Here is a 14,211-nt window from a genome sequence, read left to right on the forward strand (position 1 = left end):
CAAATAGGACAATATTGTCAACGAAAGTCAGGAATGGTACTTTTCTCACATGACTGACATTAATGCCACCGGTTTGCTCCTCTATTATTTCCAGCAGCGGTTCTAGGCATAGATTGAATAGCAGCGGCGACAGAGGGTCACCCTGCTTCACTCCTCTAAGGGTCTTGATCTCGACCCTTATATTATCTTTTGTTTCGATTTTGGTCTTGTCCTCGTTAGACATGCTATCGATTAAATCCTAAAACATCCCCTAGTTGCGAGCATCCGTGTGATGTTGACCAAGGTGGCTGTCCATGTCTGATAGCGTCATGAAGAAAAGGTGAACTTCCCTTTTTTCACAGGCCGGACAAGCAAACCTGCCATCCACCTACTGCGCCATGATTCTAGCGATTCTACCGAGAAGCGCTGCGTTCGAGGCATTATTCAAACTTGCGATTCTGACATTAATTTTTATGTGCGATACATTAGTCCAATTATTCCAACTCATAATCCGTTTCATTGCCAGGTCGTCAACAGATACCAAAGGAACGGATTCCTTTATTTGTACATAAGTGTTACAATCCTCATATTCACGATACGAGACCGTTAAGTCGGCAAGCCGAAATATTATAATGTCTTCCATTCCTTCGTCGCCACACTCCGTTTAGCCATGAACGCCGCGTCCGGGGGACCATTCCCCACGTCGACGCTGCGTACACGTTACCGGCGGTACCCTCTCATCTTCACCAAGCAAAACAATGTCGTTAGCGACGGCCAGGATGGGATTAGGTTGAATGAATAATATCATACTGAATTAGATTGTTAATCACTGTATATTATTCATTCACTATTTTCAATCGTTAATCAGACTCTTCATACCCATTAAATAATCCTTTATGTAGAAGTTATGGGTATATTTTTTTTAAAGAAAAGTCCCTTTTCTTCCGAGATAAACTGTCCACGTGCAGTGCGTACGCTTTCGGCGCAGGCTCCAATTCAGTCGCGGTGCTACGGCGGACCGAAATCCCCATCCTGGCCTTCGCTGACGACATGTTTCAAAACATATCATACTGAATTAAATTATTAATCACTGTATATGTTTTGAAACATGCAAACACGTACAAGCCAACATCACATTCTTGGCATTGATAACGAGATTCTCGTCTTTTATCGTTTCTCGCACATCTTCGTGATCTATTTGTTCCTGTAGCTTCATAAAGTGAAGGAAAATGTCTTCCGTCGAGTCTTGATGAGTGATTATTTCCGGATGTAATAGAGCGTTGGGTTGTTTTTTCTGTTCTTTCATTAAAATTTGATCTATTAATTTCAGTTGAAATTTCTCAATTGATATTGTTTTGTTGGTTTCCAATTTGTACAAACAATATGAATTCCATAAATACATATCAATACAATGGAAGAAATATTCTTTTGTACCATTTCGTTGTTTTGCGAGTAAAATTTATAGTGCTGATGACCGTGTCGGTCCCGTATACAGCACCCATCAATTTATTATAGTCGTGTACACGAGATGGTTTCTGTAAAATTTTGTGTGCACTGTAGTGTTTTGATACATCCACAAATTCTTTTTTACGTATTGTTGAAACTATGAAAATCTCTTTTTTATTGTGCCATATTATGGCTAATATATTTGCAGGCATAGCGAAAGCACGCCTCTCCTTTTTGTAATTTTTCATTTCTGGCAATCCTTTTCTCCTCTCTTTTACAGTGCCACACGCATTTGTAAAATTTTTATGTAATATACCAAATAATGCGGGGCTTGCGTACTAATTGTCGACGTAAAGGGTGTGGCCTTTACCTAAATATGGTTCTAGGAGGAACATTACTATACTTCCTGATTTACCACAGTCCTTATGTTCGGATCCTGTAGTAGTACCAGCCTCCGTATAAATAAGAAAGTCTTGAATGTAACCCGTCTTGCAGTCACAAAGAACAAGCGATTTTATCGCGTCACATCGTACATGCCGAATATATCTGGCATTAAGAGCAAAAGGGTTAATATTACCTATTAGCAAAGCTGATGGTTAGTTTCGTCTGTACATTTTTTATACATAATTTATAAAATAACGATCGCCAGTTCTATGTATTGGAAAAAATTGTCCATAACGTTGAGCCTCGCAACATATTTCAATATCATCCAAATCGTAGAGAAATTAGCTTTCAGAGAAGTTGCCCAAAATGGTGATTATTCTTAAAATTTCCAGCAGTTCCCGTACTAAACTACTAGTGTCGTTACACTTCTATATTGATACAAATAACAAATAACTGACAAATGCCATCTCTTTCGCGAGGATCCATCACACTGCATATAAGGAAGTGTAGGTATTTTTAGTAGCATATAAAAATGCATTATAGTTCCAGTCGTAAATTATTTATCGTAGTTTATACATGTTCGCGGTTTTATTAAAATATTACTCCTGAAGAGGAATATAGATGGTGCATACTTTGCTTTGAATTCATTAAAAAAAAATGATATAAGTAATGATTTGGATCAGATAAATCGCCATCAAAGTTGAACAACGATTAGACGTGCTTTGACTCTATGATTCTTCACTAATTCTAACATGAACAGGACAACTAAGAGTCCATGGCGCTCTCACCACGTCCTACAGATACTAGGAACTTAAAAGCTATGTGCAATTTATATGTCGGAGAAGGAAAGTCAGCGGGATTTCCCGTCCGGAATGTTGGGACAAACCCCAATACACTAGTCCAAACTTTCACTATAGCCGCCCTTAAGTAATAAATATAAGAAATAGTCTTAATGTTCCAATCTGACTTTATGACGATGGGTTTGGGCTCAAGTGACATGGCAGGTCACCGGACGTAGCCACGGTCACGGGAGGGACATGTACTTGACAGAGGTATGAAATGATTATATGGCTCTTCTTAAAACAAAGATTAACCCGAGAAGCGGGTACAGGAGTATATAAGGGCAGCCTCTTTTGGGCTGACAGAGTTAGAGGGAGAGTTAGAGCTAGTCAGTTAGTTAGTGAGTCGTTGGACGATTGAGTTATCGGGAAGTTACCCGAATCGAGTAGCACGTTGATACGAGTCCTCCCGTGGACCGTGGATTCGTTGTCGAACCTGAATTCGCTGTCACCATCATCTCGACCATCCTATTACCATTACTCGTAGCCTCTGGTAGTGTTCACATTCGTACTGATAGAGATTGGCTACTTTCGCGACGGTAATGTAAGTAAAGGTTCATCGAACGCCCAAGTGCCAACCTGCCTCCGACATCAAACGTGGGATCAGTGCCGGTTATAACACTGCAAGAGCTTACGACCGATTCCGCTGCATGATGCACAGCTGTGAATTTGATTATGGAGAAAAATCCTGAGAAAGCAGTGCCCCGAATATAATTTCAATAACGAGCGTCGAATCAATTTCTACATAGTGGAAGCATCAACAGATGGATCAAGTCATCCGGGTGAGTCGTTTCCATTTTACCCCGATTTTTGGAGCCGAGTGTTCACTGATTAAAGAACCCGTAGTCTTAAGATTTTCCGGCAAAAGAACGATTGATATAGTTGTAATGCGGGGGGCGAGAAATAAATTCATCATGTCCTCACTGATAGTTATTCTAAAATATGATATCGCGATTGATTGTGAAATTTCAAGTCAAGGTTTTGACGTAATATTACACAGAATAGCCTCGCTATGTGTAAGACAAATAATTAATGCCTGTAATGCCTGTATGCTATATTTTTATTCGGCAGTCCTTACCGGATAATAGCGGATCAAGGAAGACGTTTTACGGGCAAAGAATTTCAAGATTTTCGTCAAGGTAGACACATTAAACTCCACTTAATAGCAACCGGTGCGAGTAGGGCCAAGGGACAGGTAGAGCGTATGATGCACACGCTAAAGAGTATGTTTACAACGGTAGAAACGACCGGGCAGTCGTGGCAGGACGCGATCGAGGAAATACAACTGGCTTTAAATTGCACCACCAACCGCGTAACTAAGTCGAGCCCCTTAGAACTACTGATCGGCAAAGCAGTAAGACCTTATGACCTGTTAGTACCCGATAGTATCGAAGAAAAGATAATAGACATCGCTGAAGTAAGGCAACAAGCCCTAAGGAACATAGAGACTAGTGCCACATACGACAAGGACAGATTTGACAAAGGGAAAGCTAGAATAGTTCGGTTCAATCTCGGTGACCTTGTGTTACGAAAGAACGAAGAGAGAAATCAGACGAAGTTGGATCCCAAGTTCAGGGGTCCATTCGTGATAACAGAGAGAGAGAGAAGGGGATCGGTATACGTTAGAAACCTTAGACGGCAAAAGATCGTTTAAAGACAGCCACGACAGACTAAGGAAAATGCCGGATAGTAGCGTTCCCGCTGAGTTGGACGTCTGCGACGATGACAACGACGGTGACGATAACGATGCAAGTTCTCAGAGAATCTCAGAGGATCATTGACACCACGTTGTGGTCGGACACCCGCGCCTCTGACCTGTCACCGTGACCTCCTGCGCATTTGTGGATACACTTGCGTCTCTAACCCGTCACGGTGACCTCCTGCGCGTTAGTAGTACGTCCACTGTGGCCACCTGCGCCTCTGACCTGTCACCGTGACCTCCTGCGCATTTGTGCATACACTTGCGCCTCTGACCCGTCACGGTGACCTCCTGCGCACCAGCAATACGGTGGCCACCGGCGCCTGTGACCCGTCATTGTGACCTCCTGCGCATTTGTGGATACACCTGCGCCTCTGATCTGTCACAGTGACCTCTTGCGCCCCCATAATATGTCCAATGCGATGCCCGGCGCCCCTCATACACCCAACGTAGCAAGATGATCCAACAAACTGAGACTCACCCGTGTACGAAATCGAAAATGATCCGTTGTGTCATTACGTTCCGACTGGTAACTTACAAACTAGCAGTAACTAGCACTTAGAATACAAGTAACTAGCAGTTAGAATACAAATCATAACGATACAAGTTCGTGGTCTCTTCTATTTTCGGTTGCCACCCCCCGAACGAAATCTGGTTGTTACACTGGACCCTTGGCGCATTTGGATATCTAGTTAAGCTGCAAATCATGCCAGCTGCATCGAATCTAATAGAAGAATACACGATATTTTAGATACACCCGAGGACGGGTGATTGTCAGGATGGCCGTGTCGGAGAAGGAAAGACAGCGGGATTTCCCGTTCGGAATGTTGGGACAAACCCCAATACACTAGTCCAAACTTTCACTATAGCCGCCCTTAAGTAATAAAAATAAGAAATAGTCTTAATGTTCCAATCTGACTTTATGACGATGGGTTTGGGCTCAAGTGACATGGCAGGTCACCGGACGTAGCCACGGTCACGGGAGGGACATGTACTTGACAGAGGTATGAAATGATTATATGGCTCTTCTTAAAACAAAGATTAACCCGAGAAGCGGGTACAGGAGTATATAAGGGCAGCCTCTTTTGGATTGACAGAGTTAGAGGGAGAATTAGAGCTAGTCAGTTAGTTAGTGAGTCGTTGGACGATTGAGTTATCGGGAAGTTACCCGAATCGAGTAGCACGTTGATACGAGTCCTCCCGTGGACCGTGGATTCGTTGTCGAACCTGAATTCGCTGTCACCATCATCTCGACTATCCTATTACCATTACTCGTAGCCTCTGGTAGTGTCCACATTCGTACTGATAGAGATTGGCTACTTTCGCGACGGTAAAGTAAGTAAAGGTTCATCGAACGCCCAAGTGCCAACCTGCCTCCGACATATATATAGTATATAAAATTATGTAAAATATTTTTATTGATATGTATAATAGCTCGAGCGGTACGGTCCCATGCAATGCCTCGGGCTTTTCCGTTTGAAACTCCTGAATTTGTCCATCTGGCACGTTGTGACATTGAACCAAATCGGACAGGCATAAATCGTGATTGGATTATTGCCAGCAATTTGTACAGCAAAAGACTACACTTCACGCAAAGATGCTTTGAAAAGAACGAACCATTATTTGCTATAAGAGTCTTCTGATTTATTTTACATTTGTGTTTTAATATGCTGTGTAATCTGTAATCTTCAATATAAATATATATCAAGATATTTGACCATTTTCTTAAGCGGAACGGATTGAAGTTAAAATGTCTAGACATGTACAACCTGAAAGGAATAGGCTCGCACTTTCTAGTATTTATACGGAACATTCAGTTACCACAGTAAACCATAATTCGATCGAAAACTTTTTGTTGGCTTGGAATTAATTTTTGACAAATACATTGTCGCCGCGTAATTCGGGAAGTTATCAGCAAATACCAGCGCACATGGGTCAAGACCGCTATTGAGATGGAGGAGGCTCAAAGCATTACTAAATAACAAATGAAACAGAATGGAGATGTTGAACGTTCTCTGTTGCAGCCTGTCATTCATCCCGAAGGCGACATTCGAACTTGCCATCCAATGAGACATCTTCCGGAGATAATAGACCAAATCATCTGAAATAGATGTTTAGGAAAACCGTATCGTATTAGCTTTTATAGCAAACCGCTCGATCGAAACATGTCAAAAGTCCTTTCTAGGTCTATGAGGAGAGTTTTCCTACCAGCAGACGCCTGACACAGATTTTATTATTGCGTGGACCTTACTGTATTTGACCCGGAAGCCAAATTGCTGATCGAAAAGAATGGAAGCCTCTTTACAATAAAACAGTATGAGTCTCTGTATCGCGCTCTCAGAGGCCTTACTAATGGATACTCTGTAAACAGCAAACTCATTGATCTGTATCTGGCAGGATTTGGTTTGTTCTTATCCTTCCCTAGCAAGGGAACCACTTTCCCCATCTTCCATATCTTAGGAAAATACGCAGGTTCAAGAGATCATCGATGATCAAGGAGAAGAAGAATGTGTACCTTTGCGGGAGCTATATTGGTACTGTGTTGAAGATATTAAAGCCAGATAACCTTTCCCCATTCAGAAACGTAAATGGAATAATTAATGAATCTACCGATGTGAAATAATTCTCTGAGACATCGGAGCCAGAGCGGTTATTAGCCCTGTTTTCTCGGGTAAAGGAACAGACCTTGTTCCAGCGGCCCCGATTCAACGAATATCTGAATTTTCAAGGTTATGAAATTTGGGAATCTGAGAAGATCTCCACACACATTTCGGCGCACACATTCAAAGTTCGTACCCAGTAGTCTTGGACCGGACAAAGAATGCTTCGCTACATACAAATAACAAATGCTATTGTAACGAATGATAAAAGTTTAACAAGTTTAAAGTGATGAAATAGCACACGAGCGCAATAGTAGTTAAGGACCAGTACAAAGAACAGTTCATAACTTGAATGGAAATCACGGCACACAATCGTGAATAACAGAAGCACGTGTTGCGTACACGTTTATTCTTGGCGTTTCATCGCGTTACTAGTAAGTTCTGGGGAGCCAGCTGCAGCGGAGACGTCATGATCTCGACTTCTTTGTCGGCTTGGTACCAGTAACGATGCATCTTCTGCTGTGTAACACTAGGTGAGGAAGATGTTCATCTGTGGAAGATGGTGAGAATCGTGTGAAGAACATTTGAGAGGAAGATCACGAGGTTAGCCCTGTTGCCCAGCATTCGTCTAATTTGCGGAAACATGCTTTTGGAATCTTTAATTCTTTGGATCCAGAGAACTCGTGAATCTATCAGGGGCCTTCCTGATACGCCTTTTTATGGCTCTATAGCAATTGCCGTGTTCCATGAACGATCGGATAGAGTAACATAGTGTGCCGAAGCGCTTCTTCAGCCGATTTAAGATGTGGGAGATTCTGTGTTTGTTTTGAAGCAAACCTCCGATGCGGGAATCCAGAGATCTCTCAAAGCACTTGTATTCCTATATGAGAACTGGAATGGAGGCTTCTAGGGCCGAAGGAATATTTATTATTTATGGTTTGGAAGACGATCTCTACTTCTGCTTATTGTATACTGCTGACTGTTATCTCAGTGCTCCTATCCTTGTGGACAGAGATAACAAATTCTGACAGCTCGGTGCAGAAAAATATCCAGCTTTTCCGGGAGTACCAAATCCAAAAACGACTGCGCCTTGACAAATCAAATGCCATCAAAATCAGTGTCACTGAACTGGACGACCAGATCCACCTGTCACTCGATAAATCAGTGTCACAGGTTCTCGTATCTGCTATTATTTAACGTGCTGCACCAGGGAACGTGTCTCGCGTTATAAACACCACCGAGCATAATAAAATTGTATCGCACGGATAGAGTTTTTTGAAACGCGCGTCTCATTCTTCGGCAAAGACGTTGTGACAAGACACAAGCTTAAGAGCCTGCAACGAAAATAGAATATATGAAAAACCGCGTTGTTTGCTAGGTTTATCGTGACAACTGAAAGCTCCATTTTCCCCTTGTCTGTACGTGTTTAGTGACTATCGCTTCAAAGTTAAATGCCATGCTAATCGAAATGAATTATATGATAAAGCCGTTCCGCCCTCGAACTTTGAGTTCAAGTGGTCACAGCCTTTCGAAGTGAAGACCATTGAACGGAACCTTATGCCTCTCCGTGAGCTTCGTCTTTGCCAGCAAGACCACTTCAAACGAGAGAGCTTGCAGGGGCTGCAGCAATAGTAACCTACGATTATTAGAGACAAGCGGATTGGTATTGCATTTCGAAATTTCGAAGTTTGTTAGACGTCCAAAGTCACTTGTGGTAAATCTGTCAGAGTTTATCCGTGCCATCTTAACAATAATGCGTTCATCTCCGTCAAATGAACATGGAACAATTCCTTGAAGGGGTCTATGCTGTCCATCAGGTTCACCATGTTGTCCATACTCATCGTGCTCTCTACTGAGACAAGGGATTACCTTGATCAGGTGTATTGTTCGTAAAGGAGTGAAAACGTGTGAAGCACTTTGGCGGGCATACGAAGTTGTTGAAGGATTTTATTTTACTCTTCCTCCGCTTCTCTGTCATTTCAGCGCGCTTCTTGATTTCTAAATGAATCGAGTATCTTCTGTATAGGACCTGACTTCCTGTTCTTCGTTTGTTGGCTCACAACTGTATATCTGTTTATCGGGCATGAGTTCGGAGCCCAACACACTTTACGCACCTTGTTCTATTCTTTTACTATTGCAGTTCACTGCAACGTAATCCATTGTTCTTGCATTGTAGTCTGTAGGATTTCTTTTATATATATCTCATGTCACTATGTTGCCGAGCATATAGTGCCTCTGGAACAGACTTATTATCGCACTTCCAAGTGATAGTTTCATGATAAACGTGTCGAGTTTTGTATTGTTTTGTAGAAGATGGTTAGTTTCGAGTCTGTCCACTTTAACAACTTTGACCTGAATAATGATAAAACTAGTTCTTCGAAGACGTTTTGCGGGAAATGCTTCTCACACATACTTTTTACAACCCCATTTATATGGTTCTCCCGTGGTTTGATTGTAAAGAACTGCACTCTTTCAGTTTTCAACGTCTTGTACATGCTTTTGAATTAATTAATGGGCCTGCGCTCCCATTATTGCTCTTGTTCGTCGGTATAGCAATGGCGGAATCTGCAACTTTATCTCCCCTGTTTGGTGTCCGGGGAACTTAAGTGTATATGTTTGATAATGCAGTCTCTTGAGAGACTGATATATGGACCAGAGTTGAGCAATAAAAATAAATTTGATATACACTTATAGTCAGAAGTTGAGAAACATTGTGATCGCTTGCATATTACTGTATATTTTTTATTTTCTGAGATATATTGGACGAAATTAAAAATAGTGTAAGAAGATAACAGTGTATATATGAAATTGCTATCATAAACGTTTTTTTTCGGTTAGACTCGTGTAAGATTAATACTGAATCGAGAAATTTTGCGACAAAAGTTAAGAGCCATATATTGTTCGCATTATATAATTACTTGCAACAGACACTTTCAACAAAAAATAATCTGATAAGGTTTTGTATATCCTAACGCATTGGAATCAATAATTTTGTGAGAATATTCTTTACAATAGAACGGAACTTCTCGCCTGATGTGCTTGGTAGATTATCTGTCTCAATATTGTCTCTTTCAATGTATTCGAAATGGAGAGAAGTGATTAATTCTGTCTTTCTCCATCTTAATGCTCTTAATAAATCATAAAAATTATTTATAATTTTGTCATATTCCGTATTAATGGAGTTAATATTATGAATTATTTGTTAATGGTGTATATGGAATTAATAAACATGATTAATTATCTACTCGAAAGAAGAAACAAACTTATAAATATATTTGTTTAATTAAAGTAAATAAAATGTCATTACATTTGTATTGCATCGATCATCAATCACCAATGCCACCAAAATTTCCTCAAATAAATAATCTGTACAAAAGAAAACCAAAACATTAAAATGTGTAAATGGAACAAATTATATCAAACTGAACCAATGATTAATGGTAAATTGCTTTCGAAAGATTGAACTACTGCCAAATGTGATAAGCAAACAGCTGATCGAAAAGAAAAGATAATTTTATATCAGATGGTAATATGAGATAGTAATTATCGAATAAGAGCGTACGTTAATTGAACGATGTTAGGAGACTTGCATGTTGTAGCGGTGAAAAAATATCTATTCGGTCTTTCTTGAATTTTATGTTCTTTATGATATTTTCTTTTGAAATTCGATAAATCAGTACAAATGAGACCAGAAATCATAATTCATGGTTTTATTCCCCCATCTAGCCCATTTCTTGTTCTTTTAGATTTAATCGATAGGATTATAGATATCGCGGAAATGATAATGTTACATGTACAGTATTTCATTTGGTGTTGATAAATACTGTTTAAATGAATATTAATCATGAGCCATTGATAAATATGTATTACAATTTCCAATAAAAATGTTTAAGAATGTTACAATTTCCACATCAAATATGTACACATATACAGAGTGTCCCACGCAAATGGACTAGGCTGTATCTTCTAAACGGTTAAGGATACAATTAGATGTCGTAAATGAAAGTTGAATGGTATCAGGTGGTGCATAATATGCAACTAATTTTATACACTTTTGTGCATAAGTGCATCAGAAAAAAGCAACTGCACCTTTCCTTTATAAATAATTGTCATATTTAGTATAATTTGATTTTACAAATAATTACAATGAATATGTGTATGTTCTGTAATTGCCAATCATATGTACATACACTGTTTATCTGCATTATCTTATTCGTACAAATTTTTCTGAATGTAATGTACAGGCATCTTTATCATTTTTACTGTAGATTCTAACTTTATCGGTCCTGTACTGGTTACGTTCACTCTGGATTACCTGAAAAGTGTGTAGAGGGGATAGCGATACAGAGAGAGAGAGAGAGAGAGATTCTGCTACTACAGATAGGAGTACACTTTTATTTACAGCACCAAAGAAAAGGAAAACCCCATAAAGAAAGTGCGACTTACTCTTAGTGCCTATTGGTTCGTCGTTCATCAGTACTGTTCGAGCAGCGGAGCTAACTGGACGTGCAAATTAGTGCTTCAGAAAAGTGCGACAAGTGGGGAAGAGAATGTTAAGAACGGCTAGGCCTATAGCCAAATGGTGGAAATCCGTGTCTTCCATTAAGAAGACTAGCAAAGCTACCATGAAAAAAATTACAACAATAAAAATTATAAACAAAGAAGATCAATACTACATATACAAAACAACAGACACATCAAACACAAGTCAACAAACAAACCAAGGATAGGACTGCTCAGCCACAATTGAAGTTGACATGGAAACCAACAAAGATACAACTCATCAGGACGTAAGCTGGATGGTAGCCAACTATAACAAAAAAGAAAAATAAAAGGTAATCTAGATACGGAAAAGCAGCAATGGCTGCAAGAATTACCGCTAAGAAGCACCTTCAGCTCGCTAACAGAAGAATTAGACGACGACCCAAAAAGCAATACCACAACTCAATAAACACACATTACAAAACCACCACCAATATTTGTTGAGGCGCAAATAATAGACCCGCTTATTGATCAACTAAACAATATAGTTGGAAAGGATAATTACACAATAAAACAAAGAAAATTAGAACAGGTAAAAATCCAAACAAACACACCAGAAAATTATAGAAAAGTGATAAAAGAATTAAGGGGGAAAAATGCCATATACCACACGTACCAGCACAAAACGGAAAGGAGCTACAAAGTAGTTATAAGAGGACTGCATCCAAAAATTAACACAAAAAACTAAGTGACAAATTAGCAAAAATTGGTCACCAAGCAAGAACTATAAACCACAATGCATGAGGTGTCAACAATATGGACACACTAAAAATTACTGCAACAGGAACCCGGCGTGTGTCAAATGCGCAGGAAAGCACCTAACAGTGAACTGCCCACACACGGGAAAAATAAATGATGTAAAGTGTTTCAATTGCGGTGGAAATCACCCAGCTAGTTACAAAGGCTGTTCAGTAAGAAAACAACTTCAAGGTAAACTTTTTCCGCCGCCTCGTAACAGGATATACACTAACTCTCACACACATCAGGATAACACAGTAACTGAAACATCAACAAACATACAGCATATAATGAACATCAACCATAATAATACCAACACCTTTGGTAGTCGAAGCTATGCGCAAGTAGCCAAACAGTCAACACTCTTAGATAATCAAAACCAGAACAATAACATCGACGACGCTACGGAAATCAAAGAACTGATAAAGCTATCCATTAAAAACACGGAAATGTTAGCAAAAATGATAAATGAACAAAACGCAATCCTTAAACAGCAAACGCAGCAAATCACACTCATGCTAAAACTACTCACAAACACGCTAAGCAAAAAATAAAAATGGACACGCTTAAAATAGCAGCCTGGAACTCTAACGGCCTACAACAAAGGACCCTAGAAACTAAAAGATTCCTGTACAACAATAATATCGATATACTAATTGCTTCAGAAACACACTTCACTATAAAAAGCTATTTAAAAATTCCGTACTACACCATATATGATACCAAGCATCCCTCAGGAAAAGCACACGGAGGGACCGCAGTAATAATAAGAAACGACATTAAACACCATTTACACAGCCAAGTTTGTAAGGAATATATCCAAGCAACCACCGTTACAGTACAAACTAGCAGCAACTATTTACAGTTGTCAGCAGTATGTGTACCACCGCGACACAAAATTACATCACAAATGTGGGAAGAGTACTTTTAACATTTAGGTGACAAGTATATTGCAGCGGGAGATTATAATTCAAAGAACACACACTACGGGGATCAAGAATCACTGCACCTCGAGGTAGAACCTTGGAAAAATACATTAGAAACAATAACCTCAATATATTATCCACAAGAAGACCGACATACTGGCCGACAGACCTGAGCAAAATACCTGACCTACTTGATTTTGCAGTTACAAAGGGACTAAATGCAAATAAACTAAATATAGCATCCAGTCTTGAGCTTAGCTCCGATCATACACGTATAATTATTACATACAGAAACAAACCAATACTTATAACAATTCAGAGACACTATGCAATAAAACCACCAAATGGCAAATATTTAAAGAAATAATCGAGAACAAAATCAACTGTAACATTCCATTGAAAACACCTGAACACATCGAGCAAGCAGTAACAACACTTACAGAAATTATTCAGGAAGCAGCATGGGCAACTACCATACCTGAATCAACTAATCCTCGAAATAATTGGAGAAAAAAGAAAAGCGAAAGCAAAATGGCAAAAACATAGATCAAAAGAAAATAAAAAACACCTAAATAAACTTGCAAAGGAAATTAAAAACAAAATAAAAGAACACAATAAGAATGAGTTCACAAAATTCATAGAGTCACTATCTGCGCACGAGAACTCCAACTACTCCCTATGGAAAGCCACAAAAAAATAAAGAAGCCAATAAAACTAGACCCAGCAATCAGAAGAGCAGATAATACATGGGCAAGAAGCAATGAAGAACAAGCTAAAGCATTTTCCAACCACCTAAGCAACACATTTACACCACATAACATCAATAATAGCATCCACAATTGTCATACCGACGAGAATGCGTTAACCACTAGCACCTCAACTGACAAACACTACATCATACCTAAAACAACAGCACAAAAAATTAGAAACATAATCGAGAAAACAAAAAACAATAAAGCACCAGGAATCGACCTAATCAATGGTAATCACAATAATCTAATCACTAATCACAATAATTTACAATGCAATATTAAGAATCCAATACTATCCTAAACTAT

The sequence above is a fragment of the Bombus vancouverensis genome, chromosome 6, assembly GCF_051014615.1.
Source record: "Bombus vancouverensis nearcticus chromosome 6, iyBomVanc1_principal, whole genome shotgun sequence".
NCBI lineage: Eukaryota > Metazoa > Arthropoda > Insecta > Hymenoptera > Apidae > Bombus > Bombus vancouverensis.